Source organism: Aulostomus chinensis, chromosome 14 (genome assembly GCF_037954235.1).
Source record: "Aulostomus chinensis isolate RoL2024-O1b breed Wild chromosome 14, RoL_Achi_v1.0, whole genome shotgun sequence".
Lineage (NCBI taxonomy): Eukaryota > Metazoa > Chordata > Actinopteri > Syngnathiformes > Aulostomidae > Aulostomus > Aulostomus chinensis.
The window spans coordinates 14750702-14771282 of NC_141333.1; the positions used below are offsets into that span (position 1 = coordinate 14750702).

Below are 20581 nucleotides of genomic sequence, written 5' to 3' on the forward strand. Positions count from 1 at the left end.
CAATCACTTTCTATCAAAGGCTAACTTCTACCAATCCGATCACTAGCCAAAGCCAGTTTGTAGACTGAGCCAAAACGATTTTCTTTTGAAAAAAACGCATGGTGTTTTTTGCTCTTTTTAGAGAAGAAATATTCTCTGGTTCTGATGTCATCAAGCTGCACTAACCTCTTCATCATTGTTTTGAACCAACGCTCGCATGTTTGTCTATTTAAGCCACGCCCCCATCCTCCCATAGGACAGTGATTGGCTGAGCAGCTTTTGATGCGTACACAAGCACTTAACTTGAAGTCTAGCAACACTTTTGACATGGAATTGATTATTATAGTAAATGCTTATGGTCATCTTTCTCCACTAACCGACACATACATGAACATTAGGTACAACAACAATATTCCCAACTATCAACTTGGTAGTTTCAAGTAAATGAAGCAACAGAAAATAGCACGGGAATGCATTTACATTGTAATGAGAAGGCCATCCTGCACTCCTGTATTAGAATGAGTTGATTTTACCAGTTAGTTGATTGCAGCTGATGAAGCAACAACACGTTGCTGGGCAGTAGCCTTCACATTTGATTTATGAGGCTGTTTGCTCATGTGCTTTTTCATGTTGAAAAATAACGTTGTTGTTGAGTTACATCTGTTGATGGCCATTGTGGAGAGTTGGTCTCCCATATTAAAGTCAGACTCTTTTGATCCAACCTTATCTTTCAGAAAGATTTTGTATTACAGAGTAGCAAGAGAAATCTCTATTTTGGCAGGTCAATTTAGATTTTTGGGGGGTATTTAGACTGCGATACCAATTCTGCTTTCTGCCTCTAGTGTATCAACCATTCAATGCTAAAAGTCCACTACTTCATGATAAAAGGGGCACAAACAGCATGTGGCCTCCTGAAAATTTTCATTAAAATATTGAAGTATCTTCTGAAGTTCAGTTCAATCCACAGAGCTTGAGGTTAAGTCCAAGGAAAGCAAAGCGAGGGAGACATTAAGGAAATCCTCTGCGGCCCGAGCTTGGAGACAGCAGCATGTATCACCGGGCCCATCATCACGGCTCATTTAAGTGTTTGATCCTATCATAGGCACTCACTCATCAACACAGAGAGCATACCACCCAAGGGCGGCGTCTCCGTAGCTTATATTGGCAAACACAGTATGGTGAGATAGAGGAAGTTAACCCCTGAGGTATTGCCATCTGCTGTGTACTCCCCCCCCCCCCCCCATTCTCTCGCTCTAACACTGGTAATTAACAAATAATACGGCGTACTGTAAATGCTATTTTTGCACTAATGTGTGGGCAGGGTGAAAAACATCACAGGATCTCCATCCTGTTAATTAGAGTGTATTTATGGCAATTAAAGCGTCTGTTTTTGCAGCCAAGCAGAGACTACCTCAATGAATTCTTAATGTCTGACCCTGAGATATGTCGCATTTAACATGAGCAACACCAAGTACCAACACTTTCCTCAGCTAAATCACTTTTAAGTCCCTTTTTGCAGGTGAATCGTAGCTCTGCTGTTTTTACTGTGTTACAGCCAAGAGGGAAAAGTGGAAATAGACCCAAAACAAGTTGCTGATTTAGACTGTATTAAATGGGATTATCCGACCAAGTTTCACTCTCTCTCCTGTATTACACCGCTTCTCATAGCAGGGACTTTCACCACAAATATTTCACTATCCAATTACAAGATGAAATTGGCTGTTTAATTTTACAGCTTCAATGAAGGTGCTCAGTCAGAATGATGGCCATTCAGTCAGGCCCCCAACACCTCGCCAAGCTGCCTGCTCATCTATGAAAACTTTATTTTTGGTTTGTGTGACTTGAAGGTGCAAGAGACAACAATTTTAAGAAAACAAATAAAAACTTCAAATCACGCACAAAATACATAACCATAACTATTGGAAATGTGCAGAGGGAAAGTCTAAATTTACCTGAAAAACCTGACAATCTGTTAAGGATTTCTGTGCCGACAGCATAAACACATTGATATCACATATTATCTATGTGTCCTCACCGACCTCAGGAGATCAGGAGTTGCCAGGTGTTGAACTTGTCAGAGAAATGGCCAATTAACATAAGTGTTCGTCTCAAATACTGTCAGGCCAACAAAGCAGCAGGAAGAGGGTCAGTATTGGTTCAGCATTTCTACAGTGGTCTAAGATGAAAGACCAAAAGGAACTGTGAAGCTATGCAGGGGTCGCCTCTTTCATTTGGACAGGTGAGCTAACGTTTGCTAACCAACAATATCAATTGCTCAAGCCTGACAGGTACAAGTTGTTATTGTTAGTGTGTGACAACATCAAAAAATGTATGGTGCTGAAATAGATCACATGAATTGTTTGTCTTATTACCAATATTCCAACCCAAACCACATCTGGGTAATTATGTCAACCCGGCAACCAGTAGAATAGATCAGTGCAGCAAGAGTGAGTGAGACACCTACTGACCTGGAGGTATAAATGTTTTCCATTGCACCTTGAAGACGCTTAAGTGGAGACAAAACAATACCAGTTAATTTGGGACTGCATATGCAATTGGAGACAAAAGCTGTTTCCCTAATTTTGAATAGTAAAATGCTGATTTTCCGGGTGTCATGGTTAAGACTAGGCAAAAAGATGTTGGAGAAATTAATGGTGTGTGTAAATACTCCAAAACAACTTAAGTAAATCTGTGTGTTTGCAAAGTCCAGTGGTAAAAAGCACAGGGAAAATATAAATCAGCCAAGGTTATGATAACTTTGATGTTGACACTGCGATCCATCGTTGTGCCTCCTTGCTGTATGCTTTTCTTTTACCCAGCAGCAGGTGAGGCTTTCTACCCACAATATAATTGTTTAGGAGTAATGAGCTGGAAGAAGAGGACAAGGAAAATGGAAAAAACAAGAGACAGAGAGTGTGAGGTGCGACTATTAGACTGATGGAGAGAAAAATGAATGCATGACAGCATACATGTGAAATTTAACTCCCTCCTTCCATCGTTTAAAACAACAGTGCTGTTTGGAAATCTAAATTACATGTGTGATAATAACATCATTGTGCATGCTTAACAAGTCATTTCCCCCTTAAGTGCCTTCAGTAATTGCATGCTTTGTATAAAGCCTTTGTATATTATATTTTTTTGTATTATGTTTTAATCTTTTAAGTAGTCCTACCTTTGTGTTTCTTTATGAATTTCAATGGTCCTGTGTGCCGTATCATCCATAACATTTACTTAAACAAATTAGTTGGCTGAGAATCAGCACTTGCCATGTCAGTCATGATCTAAAGACATCCTGAGGAGAATAGGATGAGTAAGTTGGGGGGAAAAAATCCTTATCTGATTGTAAAGTCACAGGGCATTTTGGTAAAATATCTACATAATGTATGTGGGCTGTGTGTGTTCACATTTCTCATGTTTGTTTTTCTGTTGTTGTTGTTGTTTTTTTAACTACATCACAGTGTTTTTGTAAATAGCATGGTTCCCACATGACTTTGTGGTTGAGCAAGGGCAAGACAGAGCTACAAGGCTGGACAGATAACATTGATTTAGATCAGGACCTGGAGAAACAGGGAGGGGGAGAGAGAGAGAGAGGGAAACAGGAGGAGCAAGCAAGCTGTCTCACAAGACATCAAACTTTCCACTCTTCCTCAGATCAAAATTACCACCTTAGATGGGTATGAGAATTTTAATTAGAACTCAGGGCTATCTCATCTCAGTGTGTGAGATGAGCTAAAAGACTAATTCCCACCACCCACCCCTACCTTCACAAGCCACTTTGTCCGTTATTTAATAGGCTCTTTGTTATCTATCTACTTGGGTTTGCCAGGTACTTAGAGCCGCTCCATTGGAATATTAGGTATTCTGATGAGGCAGGCAGCTGTGTGCTTCACGCAGATGGTGCCTGCTGTAATCAGCTCTCTCAAAAGAACAGCTCTCATATCTCCCACTAACTTATCCTTTTTTATGATTACAAAACACAGAGCCTCAAATTGTTATGAACAAGATAGATATATTTACCGACCGCATGAAATACAGTGGCACCCAAACAATTCAATCCCTTTCAGGTTGATTCGTATTGGCTGAGTGCACTCTCTTAGATGAGGACATTTGGTAATAGGGACCATGAATAGCATTCAAATTCACCCTCTTCAAATAGGGTATTACATGATAGAATTGGTAGAAATGAGACCTTGTAGAAATGCTGTTCAGTGTATTCAATCTATTTGTCAGGGAGGTCATGGACAGACCCTCAACTTTTGAAAAGCCTGGCCTGTGCTTACTGAAATCAATTGCTTTAAAAAAAAAAAAGTAACACAAAATATTAACCAAAGACAATCACAAAAGCAATGACCAGTTCAAAACATTTGAGTTCTGAGACAAACTATCAATTATGTATGATACACAAAACTGTCTGGCTTGCAGTTTCCAGCTCGACTTATCCAGATTTAATTTACACCTCGTCTCGATGCATCCTCTCGCAAATGAAAAAGCTGTGTGAACCTGACGGTTTCTCTAATAACAAATTAGAAAACACGCAGATTTATGCAGGAAATCTCTGGCACTTAGGGAGCTTAAAGCCTTGCATATTTTCTGTTTGTTTCGTATGAAAAATATGCAACTTATTATGAGTACTTATACTGCATTATTGCTCAGCATTGGGAATGCAGCAAAGCAGTATTCTTTTGGAGGCGTAGAGGTCAGCCAACACTTTTTACAGATCCTGATGTATACTTCTCATTTCATGTGTGCGTGTTTGTTTTATTCCCAGCATTATTGTAAGCTTTGCCAGGTGTGGGTTGGGACCTTATCAATGAAGCAGCTCAGCCTGTAATTAGTGCCATAATCACCTCTTTAATTCAACCACTGCTCAGCTAAACATGACACACTCCTTCTCTCTCACACTTTTCTTTTTTCCAGAGTACTCCCCTCTCGTTCTGCCTTGTCTGAATCTCAGTGTTTGGCCTGCTTTTTTCCCTCTGTGGTCATCCCTTTCTCTCCAACCCCCCCCCCCATCTTTTTCTCCCTCCCAGCCCAACACCTCTGTACCTCACCCGTGTGGATCTCAAGCCAAATGAGTGAATCCTTCTCATTAGTAGTGCAGCGGGCCAACGTGCCCGAAGGGATTCCGAGCGATCTTAGTACTGAACAGCTCAGCAGAGCTCTGAGGGGTCAATGAGCTGGTTAAAGAGTGATGTTTAATACTAGACTGTGCATGATGCTTGACTAGCCCTGTGAATGTACGCAAACACACACAGACACACACACACACACACACACACACACACACACACTCACCACATGGAGGAGTGGGACCTAGGAATTCAATGACTATTTCAATGGCACTGTAGCAAACCAAGTTATTCACTCCTCAATCACCAAACAAGGTAAGTATTTTATAGATGAGGTGTTTAAAACAGATGTCAGTGTTCTCTGTATATGTTTCAATACTTATCAGAACAAGAGCCGTCTGTTCTGTATGGAAGAATCTTCATTCACACACATTTGTTCAGGTTTCCCTTTTGAACAGTTGATTTCATCAAACCTATATGCTTCACTGTTGTGGGTTTCCACTCTTGGCTGTACATGCTTTCTGTAGAGAAGCCATGATAAAAATGAGTCAAGTCCCACTGTTAAGTGATAGTGTGGACATACGTAGACTTTGTGGTTTTAAGGGACATTGGTCATCCTGGTAAAAGCGGTCATTGTTAACATGATGGTTTGTAAGATGTGTAGCAGCTACCAGCAACTTCAGCGTTTTGTTGATGAAAGCTCTGCAAACGTCCCAAAACAGTCTCACTCCTACTCAGGCTTTAACGCTGTTTCCTTCCTGTAACAATTTACCTCTTCCAAGTTTTCAAAGTGAGACTCCTGTGGGTTTTTTTTTTTAAGGATTTTTTTGCCTTTGTGTTGTCAGACACTTATAATAGAATAATAGTCAGAACCTGTCAATATTTAACCAGTTTCATGAATTTTGTCCCCAGTTTTCTTTATGAACAAGAAGAGGGAAGATATGGTCCAGAAATGATGCTTTAATCTTCCTATGTAGTTATACATTTGTATGATTAGGATAAACAGATACTTGTACTCACTCTCAGATCTCAAGGTCCACTTGATATCATGGAATTCTTCTGAAGCACTAATCAAGGCACATAATTGTAATGTCCTCATCTGTGTTTGTGTGTGCACATCTATGTCTTTACATGTAGCTTTTTATGTGTTTGTATTGGAAAAGAAGAACAGCTGTGTTTGTGTGACTGCCAAAAAGAACCTCTGAAGTCATGTATATGCACACACACACACACACACACACACACACACACACACACACACACACACACACAGACCATAATTCTAGCACTATGGGGCCACTTGGTGTGTAGCCTTTCTTGTGCTGCTCTGTAATATGATTTGTCCTGACTATTGATACCCCAAAATGCCCCCACTCTCCCCCTCAACCATCTCATTAGCCCCCTCCAACCCCACTTCACCCTCACCTCCAATTTCCACACTAACCCAATTAGCATCTCGTCAATAATGCTCAGCATTTCATTTTGCTGCTTTAATTAACAAATTCAATTTGCTCAAAACTGCTGTGAAAACAAATTAAAAGCACAGCAAATTAAAAGCCCTCTGTTCGAGCGGATATAGCTAAGGTGATTACAGATGCGTCAAACGCCTATTTTCTTGTTTGTTTTTATCAGGAGAATTGCAGAGACTCCTGGAATGGGAGTAAACCCTGACTGAGGTGAACTAAACTAAAACTAGGCACTGCCACACCTTCTCTTCTTCACTAATAATGAAATTGAACATATTAATGCAATGTAGTCCTGGATAATGATACAACAAATGACTAGATTAGCAAAAAAACAAATTGCTAAAAAAATCTATTTCTTCAAATATGTATCAGTGCAAAGATGCTAGCTCCATGCTGTCTCGTCCAGATGAACAAGAATAACCCTCACTGGTCAGAGTCTTGTCACTTAGAAGGCCCTCCACAGAGGCCAGTGAGATAGTGAGATAAACCTAAGAAGTTGCAGTGACTTGCAGGAGGATAGTTATCACTCCGCTCATCTTCCTGATTAAAACCCAGCTGGCTTCCATTGTGATTCAGTCAGGACCACTTTCATCTAAATGAAAACTTAACTGCCATTGTTTGAAATTTAATTTGGCAGCATGACTCTGTTCTGGGACCTCCCTATCTGTACATGAGCTCACCAAAAGCAGGGAGAGGAGAGCAATGCTTATGGCCCTCAAGGGGTCCAGAACAGAGTCTGCAACCATTACAACAGAACTGGCATTGATTATGTCAAATAAAGAATGTAAAGGAGAAGTCAGAGGCGAGGTGGGTGACAAGACATCATACAGAGGAAGCAGAATATGTAGGCAGACCGAAGTAGCTTAAATAAGATGCCTTAAATAACATTTGCCAGGAGAGTGTGTGGAAGGAGATAACTGGGTCACCAGTGGAAGTGGGCAGGCCCAAACTTCCACTATGCTGCTAAATGTTTGCCAATGTAGAGCAGCTCTATAATCTCACAAATAGACATCCAGTCGACTTTGAGCTGTGCCTTGCCATTAATTCTATATTTTTATAGATTCTCAACGTGCAACCAAGAAGTGTGTGTCAGGAAGTCGACTACCACATGATTGGATATGTGCTCTGTGCAGATGATGTAATCTTGTTGTCTCCAGTGGGCAGGGGAGCAATTTCAGCTGAATGACAAGCAGCCGGGCCTCCTTGTCTGAACCAGTAGGTCTTTGAAACCGATAGTCGACATCCCCCCCCAGCCTGGCTGCTGTCCCTGTTTGTCGACAGGCGTGCTTCACAGTGACACACTCATAAACCTCTCGTCCAGCCCAGTTCACAAACACACACTCATGCAACACAGGCGAGTGGCCATAAGTCAGGTAGGTACCTGCGCTGGCTAGTGTGGCTTCATTTAGCTTCAGTGTCAAATTGATTTCCAGGTTCCAAGTCACATGGCAGTGAAGGTGACAGGTTCACCCTTTCTAGACCAAAAGAGAGACAGGAAATGAGAGTGACTGTAGAGAATAGCATTCTCACTCCCTCACCAAGGGGTGGCATGACTCAGATGTAGAGAGGCCATCTAGCAACCTAAGGTTCGCTGGTTCGATTCTCACTTCCCTCGGTGACCATGTCAAAGTGTCCTTGAGCAAGATACTGAACCCCTAATTGCTCCTGATGGCCCTGTGATGGACTGGTGACCCGTCCAGGGTGAACCCCGTCTCTCGCCAAATGTCAGCTGGGATAGACTGCAGCCCCCCCCCCCCCCAACCTTTGACAGATAAGCGGTATAGAAAATGGATGGGTGGACTCCCTCACAGAGGCACTCGGTGCTGCTTGTCAACACAGTGTTTCCTCTTGAGTTTGCTATCTTCAGATGAAGATCTTCTGAACATCTTTCCTTTTTTTCATTTTGTCATCTCTCTTTTTTTAATCTCCTCCCAGTTTTTTTCTCACATTTCCGTCTCATTTTAAGCTGTGATTAGAAGTTACCAGACATCAAACTGTGCATCCATCTGGTCAACGCGTCAACATCTGGAGAGGACGTAGGCTGTTTTGACATAGGGAAAAGACACACATCACTCCCATCTTGCAGGATAGTTTGTGTGTGTTGCTTTTGTTTGCTTGTATTTGTGTTTCGGCGCATCTCCCTCTTCTCTTCCTTCCATCCTTTTCTCCTACACTAACAGCTAATTATTATCCCCGTTTAATTACCAGTAACACAGCAGTCCAGCCTGCTTCAGCTTTAAAGAACTATTCCGCACTCCATCCCGATACCTGATTGAACTCAGCTAAATGGAAAAGTTGTGCTGGAGAAAATGCTTTAGTCACACAACATTTTGTTTCATTTCTTTTCTAATATGTCTCTCACTGTCTGGTTACTTGAAGATAACAGACATTTGAATTTGTTTTGGGGGATATTTTTAATACAAAAATAGCAGGTCTTGAAATGGGAAAAATGCAACAAGACACGAGAGGAGAACTGCTCCACAGCTTGCACGTACACACATCCACAACTCTTGTTGGATCCATAAACACAGTAAACCAATAGGAACATACACATCTCCTGACCTTCAGCTCCAATTAAGCCTCAAGGAGAGATGTGTGAACTTTTCAACCCCACGTCTTGTCCATTGATACTCCAATAGGCTTGTTCTGAAGATAGGAAGATCAGCAAGTCAATATTCAAGTTCATTGTTTTGGAGAGGTACAAGTTTCAGTTTCATTCGTGAGAAAAAGAAAAAAAACTTTTGAGAATTTGTTGACATCTCTGAAAGGGGCTTCGAGTCCCATGTGGCAGACTCTCAGTTCCATTTTCACATCTCTCACACTTGATTGAAGACCCCTAACAAAAATGATGAAAATATAAGACTATAAAACCAGGGTGGATTTTCCACTATACAGTTGGCATTGGAGTGTTTCCTAAAGATAAAACATTTTTTTATCACACAGCAGAACAGACCTCTCCTTTAAACTTTGTGATGAAGGAGTTTGTACATTTTATTTTTATAATAATTTGTATTTTACTCTGAAGTTACCTGACACAGGAGTAGACATATTTGCTGACAGAAGCATTTTCATGTTAACGATTCCATGTTAGGGGACAAGAATAAACTTTAGTTATTTTTTTTGAATGATCAGATTGCAATCTTATGAAGAACTCTAAAATGTCTTTTTGAATGAGCAATGTAATCTAGCGGTAATCATGCACAGTACTGTTGTAACAGCCAGGCCTTGATCTCCACACAGTAATGCTGTGGGGTTGTCCCGACTGTGTACCTGCCACTGGGAGGGCATTGATTCAACATTCTCTGGTAAATACCAGGTCACTACACCCACGCTCCATCAGGCAAGGGTCAATCACAGCCCATTGGGGAAATGATGATAGGACAGAGTTCTTCTCCGTGTGTGTGTGTGTTTGTGTGTGAGTGCATTTGTATGTTGAGGTTTCAAGTATGCTATCAGTGTCCTCAAGTCAATGATTGGTCCCCAGTGTCGAGATGCTGTGATTGATTCTTTGCTAGGTCTCTCAACTCTCTCAACTCAGCAGGAGCTCTCAGGTGATCCATTTGTATATCCTTGTACACACACACGCAAAGCCTTGATCTGGTGCGCGCACACATACACACACACACACACACACACACACACACACACACACACATAATTTGTATAGTCGAGTTACGTCAGCGTATGGTGTTGACTTGGAAGGAAACACCCCAAAAGGTACTTGACTGTCTTTTTGTAGAGTTGTGAGGATCAGAAACACTAGATTTTGTATAGTATTCTGTTCTGACATTATCTAGACGCTTCACTCTAAGGAAAGTTCTGGGCAGAAACTGGCACTACAGCAGTTCCAGTGCACGTGAATGAATGAGGTTGGTAAGGTGTTTGCACAGCTGACAAAGACGAACGATTATGGATGAATTAGGGATGTAAACTACGAGTATTCCTGATAGAAAATTTGTGTACTTTATGATTTTTTTGTTGTCAGGACACCTCACATGTCAATCAAAGGTCCAGTTGTACAGTACAATCAATGTGCTGTGAATGTAAACTTCAGAGTTCCAGCTGATCAGCACCTGACTAGTACTCACCAGTTTGAATGGAGGGACAGATTGTGCTTGGTAAGCCCAGGGAAGCTGAAGCTCACCCAGGAGGCACGAGTAGCTCACAAATACTGTAAAATATTGAGTTGTGATGTGTAGCAGACAAAATGAAAGGGGACAAAGGCAGTTCCCTGTGGCACTCTTGTCAGATAAGCAGTCCTGAAGCCTCCTGTATTGGAGTTTCTCTTTAAGCTACTCATCAGCCTGAGTCAGGCCATTTCAGTTTATGAAGTCATGCATACAGCTTACTTGCATGGGCTCTGAGTATTCTGGAACTCACTCCACCTGAGTCATTGACCTCTTTTGCACCGACCCTCTTCAGGTAAGCATTGGACTTGAAAAAAGGTGGGGTCACTCGCTGTGAAAAAGAGACTTGTGAGCCATCAAGCATTTTCATTGAAGAAGGCATTCAACACCATTGCTCATTCTCCAGTCCAGACTGCCTGTTGATGTGTATATGCAGAGATGCTTTCTATGCTTATTATGACAGGCCGCAGCCTTCTTTCTCATTTGTGTTCTAAGATCATACCTTTATGTGCTTGATCTTCTGTAGCTCTTTAGTTGTCTCCTGACATTAAAGCCCTGTTTAGTCATATAATAACACGGCTAGAACAGATTTGCTCTCCGGTTGGCTGTCAAAGGTTGTGATGCACAAACTTGCAGACTGTCAGTGGAATATTGATAACATATCCATATTAGAAAGGCCACATACAAGGCCACACTAGCCGTAAAGTACGGCCCCGAGGGGACATTTTGTTATCGTGTGGTTGACAACACTGTACCAGACTATAATCATCCAGCTGCATCAGTTATTGCCCTCAAAGTCTGAGTATTAAAAAGGAGAGAAGTGCGGTGCCATGGTCATACAGCCTCGACCCATGGGGTCCTTGTTCAAAAAGATAGTTCCCCGTCAGACTGGCTATGATAAGAAGATAGAGGAATGAGTACTGACAGCCAGCTTAGCTGCTCTTTTAATTGGTCTTCATGAATATTTAATGAAATCAAGATGGAACTGAATCATGTTTTTTTGCTGCTCTCAGAAAAGGCGGTGGCGTGGTGTGAGATGACTATGACCACACGCATATCTGTGTGTTTGACGGCATGCTTGTGCATTCATGTATTAGCATCAGCAACATGTATTACCTGTATATGGCTGCTGTCGTGCATGTTATCAGATGACTGCAGTTGACAGGGCGAGTGCAATAAGAGCAGGGAGGACTGTGTGCCCAGTGCAGGTGGCCACGGCTGGCCTCTCCTTCCGCTCAAGAGGAAGCTGCTCTCCATTCTCAGAAGGAATAAATCTTTTATTTGGTTTGTTGTATTTTTAACCAAGGCCTTCTGGTCACGCAATAGAGCCCCGCTCTCCATCTTCTCTGCTGCCATCCTCTCTCTCCTCTTCTTGGCATCACAACAGATTTCCACTGACACTGTCATGCAAGTGGAGACACGATCCTATTTCGACTGGCAAGAAGCCATTTTCCTACCCAAATGAACCGATAGTGATTTTTTTTCACTATACCATACATGGTTGACTAAGAAACCATTTACATGCTCTATTTTTTAAATCTATAAATATTAAAATATTCAGTTCTTATGCTAGATATATATTTATAAATAAAAGCAAACGTTATTATATCAGGAGGAATCAACCTTGTGCTAATACATTTTGCAGTTTAAGGAAAGCTTTTCCCCTCAACATCGTGATATAGTTGATTCCAGTGAGCCAGCCAGCCACACCTAAACATAACCTTAAAAGCTCTGGCCATTAGCTCATCCTTATCTCACCTTCCTGGTTTGTTAGAGAGAGGATGACTAAGACACAGTTGCACACAGGGCAGCACATCCAGGAGTGTGTGTGTGCGTGCGTGCGTGCGTGCAAGTATGTGTATGTATGTGAGAGAGTGCGTGAGATGGAGAGAGAGAGACAGAAAAATAGAGAGATAGAGAAGTATTATTCAGTATTTGACTGAGTTGATTGGGCTGTTTTGGACAGCAGAGATGAGATGACCAGAGGAAGATGAGTCAGATTGTTGACAGGCATTCTTTGACTCATAACCCTATTGACCCTGGATATATGATAGTGTGTGTGTGTGTGTGTGTGTGTGTGTGTGTGTGTCTGTGCAGATGACGTTTTCCAGCATGTGACCTCAGTCAGAGAGTTAAGGGAGTTCAGTGCACACTAATTATCTCACAAGCTGTAACAAAACATTACATTTACACAAAAAGGCAGTCACTGAACACAATATAAATTATTCAGTTCCAAATGTGCCTGTAAGCAGTATTTTTTATAGAAACAATGCGTCATATGACTATTTTAATGACAAACCCTCATCAATGTGTCATTTATTTCTGAAATCTCTTCATTTCAACTGAGCATTTTTACATTTTGCTTATCCTTTTTGTTATTCAGTTTGCAAACTTATTGTTTGGGTTCACTTTCAGTCACATCCTTTTTGTGATACAGAAAGCAGTTGTTCTCAGCAAAAAAAAAAAAAAACATTCTTGAGACCTAGTGTATGCTATTTGAAATGTATCAAACAATACCACACGGTAGGGAATTGGTGTCATTTACTATAGGTGTGTGAGTTTTGTGTCCCTCAGGAGTCAGTGGAAATTAAAATAAAGGTCAAAGGTAAAAAGATTTTGCTAAAATGTCAGAAATATATCTGTAAATGAATATCAAAGGGGATTTACAGTAGATTTGAAGAGTATCTGTAGTCAAATGGCAAAGCAGAAGTCGGTGTTGACTGTAGCAGAAGTGTTTTAGCAACCACTGTTGTGAAATACAAGATGGGAACCAGACAAACACAACAAGATTAAAATTGGTGTACAGGAAAATTACATTTAATAAAGCAAATGTATTTTACTTTTTAGCCTAATATTCTTTGCCATTGCGGTGCATTCATATTCAGTCTGTGAGATGCAGCTGCATCAGGGGAGGCCATTATCACTGTCGCTCTATCCTCCAGGCTCATCCATAACGTAGAGGTAATGTCGATATCAAAGCTTGTATTGACATACCGTATTTTCACTCACTGAGCAGCAGGCAAATCTCGACCGCTGGAATAAAGTTGACATGGAGGAAATCAGTGGGACTTTAGAGGGTCTCTATTCCAGAGAATTTCAGAGAACCCAAATGCTCCTACAGTGTATACCAAACATTAGTTCCTCAGCAGAACACAGGCGAAATGAATCAGTTTTTGAGTGCATGTACAAGTTAAAAAATGTGGCTTGGATGTAGGTGTCTGAAATTGTCAGTTTTTCAAGTGAGATGATGAAGAGTAGCATTAATATACAAGTTAGAATTGGGAATGTATGCAAACTCTAGTGCCAAGGAATGAAAAAATAACTTTGGTTAGCAAGACGAGGCATTCCAAAAGAGCTCGTGCCAGCCTATTTCATCCACATCAGACAGTCCACCTCTTGGACAGTGTTATTGGCAGGGCAGCTGCAACAAATTTAGATTTCCTGGTCTTGCTGTTCTCTGAGAGCAATCACAGAGAAGTATTCTGGAATTAGAACATCACATAAATCTTTTCCCTACAAATGAAGACTCACATCAGCAATATATCCATCCAGAAGATACAACTAATTATTTTTGTTTTGTTTTGTTTTCCTTTTTTTACTGAAACGTTTTATTTTGAAGGGTGGCTGTGGCAGTGTAATTTAGCCATATTGACTTCAGATTAATGTGAAGTGCTCCCACCTTTTCTTTTCTCCTTCCTCAATCTCCCTTTTATCTATGCTAACAATCAGTAAATATGAAAAGTAAATTTTGGAGGAAAACTTGGAAAATTGGTTTTGGGTAGATTGGGCATGAATATTTTATTTAGTCATAAAGTATGAGACTTGTACATTCATAGTTTTTGTTCTGCACTCCATTTGAAAGCCCCCACCCACATTAGCATGGGTTCACAGTCTGCAGTCGGGTCCACTGATTGGTTCTGTTAATGGCCGTAGTTATACTGATTAAAACATTTTGGATTCCTTTCAGGGAATGGGCTTGTCAGGCTCATATTAGAGGACTATTTATTAAATTGCAAAAAAAAAAAAAAAAAAGAAAGAAAAAGAATGGAGTCATATTCAAGAGAGACTAATAGAAACTGTTAAGAGGAGAATCTGATAAAGTGAAACTGAGATGTTTATCTCTTCGTCAGAAGATCAATTTTACATTTGTTTTAAGTCTTTACAAAATTTTATTGTTCCACTTGTGGAGGTAAAGATTGATCAGGCCCTGCTCTCATCAAACATCTAAGAATAGAAGCATGGATATGGGCTCTCTGCTGCAGTTACATGACTAGAGAGCTTGTTTTCAGTCTTGTTTTCAGACTATTTCAGGATCTGCAGTGTTGTTTATTGCTCTGCTAGCCACAGAGACCACCCTCGCTGGCTGGTCTGCCATGACAGCTGGAATGGCCGCCACCTCTGGCTCCCAACTGCCTCCTTGTTTTGTGACCTAACCTGGCAGGTCCAGTCCAGATTCACCACTCCTACACATCTGTTGACTGGGACAGATCGAGCTTTGCAGTTAAATATTGACTTTCTTGGAGTTCAATGGAAGTGTGGCCTATTATCAGGTATTTAGTTGCAATCAAATATAGAATATTCTGAATATTGCCCTGTGTTGTAACCACAGCAACATGGAGGGCTGGTGTTGGCATGGACCTTACCATACTTATCACCATTTGGGTCACAGTATGAGTCCATGTAAACAAAAATATTTCATGAAAAAATTCCATTCTGATCATCAGATTATGTCACACAATTCTACACTGTTACTGAGCACATTTCATTTTGATGCATCAATACCAGGGACTGAAATATTGATAGAGTACTGTGAATAAAAATACTGCGATATATTGCTGTATCAATGTTATGGCACAATGCACCATGTAGTTGCCGTGACATGAACTATATTCTAACTGCAATTAATGGGAATAATTGAATCAATCAGTAAATTACAATCACTCAATGTGATGGTTTGATCAGTGTGTGTCTGTGGACGGTAGTGAGAGGGCAGTGGCCAGCCACTTAGAGGCTGGGCTGGCTTCATCCGGGGTATGATCCCTTAGCTCTTGGCTCTGTTTGATAAAGATTAATTCAATCCTATTTTCTGCCCTGAAATGCTTTCACTAATGTAATTCTCTGTGTAACACCCCCCCCCCCGTGTGTGTGTGTGTGTGTGTGAGTGTGTGTGTGTGTGTGAGTGTGTGTGTGTGTGTGTGTGCGTGTGTGTGTGTGTGCATGCGTGCCCACGTCCATGTGTGTGTGCGCGTGCGTGCGTCTAACTCTAAGGAACACTAAGCACCTTATCCATGTTAACGACTAACAAAGAAGAGCGAGCAGTGGTAGTGGCTTGTAATGCTCTACCACAGATTCATTATCTGTGTAAGTATTGGCAGGCTGAACTCACGCTCACACTCTTCATCACCTGCTTGTTAGATCGTGTGAGGGTTTGTCATGTGTCTAGGGCAGTCAGTTAAGTGAGCCATTGCGTGGAGGGATGCCAGCAATCTCCCTTCTTAGCTTCTGCCGCCGGCCACCAAGCCAGCGTCCCGGAAGCAGAGTTTACGGTTGCTATGGTCAGTACAAAGCCTCTCCCTCACCGAGACTCCTACGATGCCTCCTTGTGGCAGAGCATTGTAACTGAGGTTCCGGCTGAATTTGCAGGGGATCTCTAAGCTGCAGTGATCCACCAACCAATGCGTTAACCAAGGCACAGGCCAAGTATGGGGCTGGGAGTGCCCAATCAAACCGTATGCATATGTGCGGCAGTGGATTGATGGCCGTCGAGATGCATGATGGAGCAGCGCATCATCTCTGCAGCCTTCAATGCATCTCCACCCTGACAGCCATGTGTAAAAGATGGTCTGCTCCCTCAGATTTAAGCCACAACCTTTTCAGTGCCGCCTCTGTGGTCATCACACTAACATCTTGGCTCCCTCACCCAACATGTGGATAAGTGTGTGGCTCACACACTGGCCTCCACAGCCTCTTGAAACATTGTCAACAGACCTCAACCCCTCCTCCCCCTATCCCCCAGGGCAAGCATCATCGTGTGTGTGTGTGTGTGTGTGTGTGTGTGTGTGTGTGTGTGTGTGTGTATTCATGTGTGTATTTATTTGTGTGTGTTTGTGTAGACATTTATCAGTTTCGGCATCAGTTTTAGAGGCCATCAGGTTTTTATCCATCCGTTTGTAGCTTGCACAAATGTGCGTCATGTCATTTATTGTCATTCCATTATCAGCAATGAGCACCAGTTCTTTAGCAGTCTACCAGTTGCAGGAAAGTGCAGAGCCAGCAGAGGGTGCCACACAATTCAAGAGATTATTTAATCCCCCAAGGAGATAACATTTATTCTGCTAATCAGTTCAGGTCTCCATCCAAGTGTCCACAGTTTTTAGTCAACATTATTATATAATATAAATTATTATTAGAATTGTAGTTGTAGTAGAAGTAGTGTGGCAGTAGAAATTTATTGCAAGCAAGTACAGTAAATAATGGAGTTTATTTGTAAAAAAAAAGAAAAAGAAAACATATCATTTGTGAAATTGACAAATAACCCATAAAAATTGTGAGTATGACAATAAGCTAAACGTGTTTTTTTGCTGCATTTGAAGATTATATTTTTATTAGTCCTTGAAAATTAACCCCTCACAAATGGTGAGAGACAGTACATAAAAACAAGAAAAAAGGAGACATTTACGACTGATGACATTAACTGAAATAATAATTGTGTTGGTGGGAGAAGACTTTTTCATATAAAAATGTGTTTGAACTGTAACTCGTGAATATTAATCTGCTCTAGAGGGGATTTGTTTGTACTTTACTGACGGATAAGTATTTCATGTTGTCTTCTGGCATAGAGGTGATGGTGTCGACTTGCTCTAATCAGGGTTTTTATCGCCTGAACAGCAGCCGTGAGAAGAACTGCAGGTGTAAATGTTTCTCTGCTGTTATTGATGTTTGCTGCAGCTCCATGTCGGACTGACTTTAGAGAGTCCGCGCTCTCCACAGGTGGTCGTGGTGTGTGTGTGTGTGTGTTTGTGTGTGTGTGTGTGTGTGTGTGTGTGTGTGTGTGTGTGTGTGTGTCTGTGTGTGTGTGTTGGGATGGGGGGGCAGGGGGATGAAGGGATGAAGCCTATGTGTGTGAGAGTATAAGTGTATCTGTGTTGGGTGGGTTGTATATATGATCTCAACATGCTCTCGTGTTGCTCTGTGTCTCATGTTGTCACAGTGACCTCTACTGCTTACATGGTCCCCCACCCAGCAAACCACTTTCACCTGTTGTAGTGCACCACAGCCATGATTGTGTGTGTGTGTGTGTGTGTGTGTGTGTGTGTGTGTGTGTGTGTGTGTGTATCCCAAGTTTACACACAGGAACAGTCAACATACAAATGAATAACTGTACTGTACTGCAAATACAAAGGAAAAAAATTGCAATGCTCAAATGGACAGTCTACTCATTCATTGGTGTCACATTTTCCAATTCATGCATGCCATTGTATTCTCTTCATTCAATGAATAACAACTCACACTCTTCTCACTCTTCTAAGTAGTAACGACTCCAAACACACCTCTCTTTAATTTATTTTATGAAAAAAAAAGTAAGCTTTTTATTTTTATAAGTAAAAACATATCATTATAGGGGTTGGAAAAATAATCATTTTGATTAATTAAATATTAAGAAAAATAATCTGATTAATTTCGCCTTAAGTTTATCTTGTAAATGGAGAGCCGTTAGTAACCAATAGAGGGCAGCAGTATGCCTGGGCTCTCTCTAATCTACCAGAATTATTGGAAGAATACTTGCCACGTCATTGAACCCACTCAGTTGTTTTATAAAACAATGATGGAAGTATTTTATGTGTGTGTGTGTGTGTGTGTGTACACACATGAAATATTTCCATCATTTGTACACACACACACACACACACACACACACACACACACACACACACTCACACACACACATACATATATATATATATATATATATATATATATATATATATATGTGTGTGTGTGTGTGTGTGTGTGTGTGTGTGTATAAATGTTGGCCCTGTTTGTATGTAAATATGCCCAAAATGTGAAAAGCTTTTTAAAATACATTTCTCAACAGAGAGAAAGGCAACCTCCTGAAAGTATCTATTAAGTGTATGAATGTAATGAATGTAGTCACACATTTACCAATATCTATTTGAATTTGAATATTTTTAATCCTTGTCACAGACAATATTGTTATACGTGATAAATTTAGAATAATTCACTTTTTTAATCATCACACGTATCATTACTTTACTTTTTGCAGTAAGGTACAAGCCAAAAACAAATATATACACATATCAATCAGCTCTAATAAATTTCCTACGCTTGTTAATTATTTATTATAAGGAGGTTTTATATCCTCCACGTCTTTACGTGCTTGAGTTCAGCCAACCAGGCAAACTCACCTCTAATTTAACCTGAACACATCCCCCTCAATACCTTCATCCTGATCCTGAGCACTTACAGCATCATTTCTTGATGATAGCAATACCTCCAGAGCCCTGTGACTAATTCACTACTACGACTGCAGAGTCTGTGAACTTGTTTTTGAAGTTATACCATCACGCCACTCACAGACCACTTTTCTCTCTTATTATATGTTATAACTCTCTCTGAGCAAGAGCATCTCCTAAATACTAAAATAAGTGTTAAGTCGCCCATCAGCGAGTACCACTTCAGGCGGTACTGTATGAAAGACGAGAAGGACTCCAAGTATGCTGAGAGTCTCTTTGCTTATCCCTCTTTGCAACTGGTTAGTGAAGCTCAGGAATATTAATGAAATCTGGTCCTGAGAGCTGACTTTCACCGTGACCTAGCCATACTGTGCCTCACACATACACGCAGACCCTTCATCCTCTTGGAGGATGTGAAGATCTTCTTTCCTGAGGGACTGGTAGATCAAGAGGGCTGAGGTGTTGATTACTGCGGTGCTCAACGTTCAAGTGTGTGTGTGTGTGTGTGTGTGTGTGTGTGTGTGTGTGTGTGTGTGTGTGTGTGTGTGTGTGTGTGTGTGTGTGTGTGTGAGCACGTGTGAGTGGAGAACAGCAGCAGGTTAAAAAGTGGGGTGAGGCAGCAAGCGCCTCCTCTAGACTTCTTCTTAGCTGCTGGAGACTTCAAGTGTAAAATTGCACTCTCCTTCAAACACACACCATCAAAGTCTATGAGGATACCATCGGACAGGAGCACACAAACACTGAGGAAATGATATCAAAATATGCTGGTACAAGACTCACATTTGATGCTGAGTTGAACCAAACTATGCAAACAGGACTTCTCAATACATGTAGCCTGCATGGGTGCGCCGACTCCCTCTCACAGACCAAAACCATGCAAGTTAGGTTAATTAGACGTGTAAATAGTTGTCTGTCTCTATCTGTCAGCCCCCTGATTGGCCTTTTTCACAATAATGTGATGTATTAGTGGTGCGGGTTGTTTGAAATGCCAACCGTTGCTTTCCAGGTTTGGCCAGGAACATTTTTTGCATACCATCTTCATCTGTTTTTGCTCCCATTTCCTTCCAGCTAGTGTGTTATCTGATGTAAAAGCAGCCAACTAGTTAAAATGCATGCTGCATAGCTGCAATGTGCATGGTTCGATTACAGCAGTGTCTCCCTTCACTCGCGCGCTCTCTCTCTCTCTCTCTCTCTCTCTCTTCATTACAAGTCGCCTTTTAACTGACACCATCAAATAGACCAAGGCTACAAATTCCCCAAAATATTGAAGAACAAAATAGACAAAAATAATACCCTCAACAAAATACTGTAAATTAAATCTATTTCACCAAACATAATCTGACAGTTGGCGTTACTACAAACGACTGTCACGTCATCGATGAACAGTGTAGCCTACAGTATGTTGTTGCTTACTTACCGGCCTTAAAGTGGTGGATAAACTGTTTTGAGTATCACGCAACCTTTGT

General features: G+C 41.1%; 1 protein-coding gene across 2 annotated transcripts in view; it reads left to right on the top strand.

Moving 5' to 3' along the window:
* The window catches only part of agbl4 (AGBL carboxypeptidase 4), a 277380-nt gene that overhangs the window by 166208 nt on the left and 90591 nt on the right, over positions 1-20581 (top strand). The window lies entirely within an intron of this gene.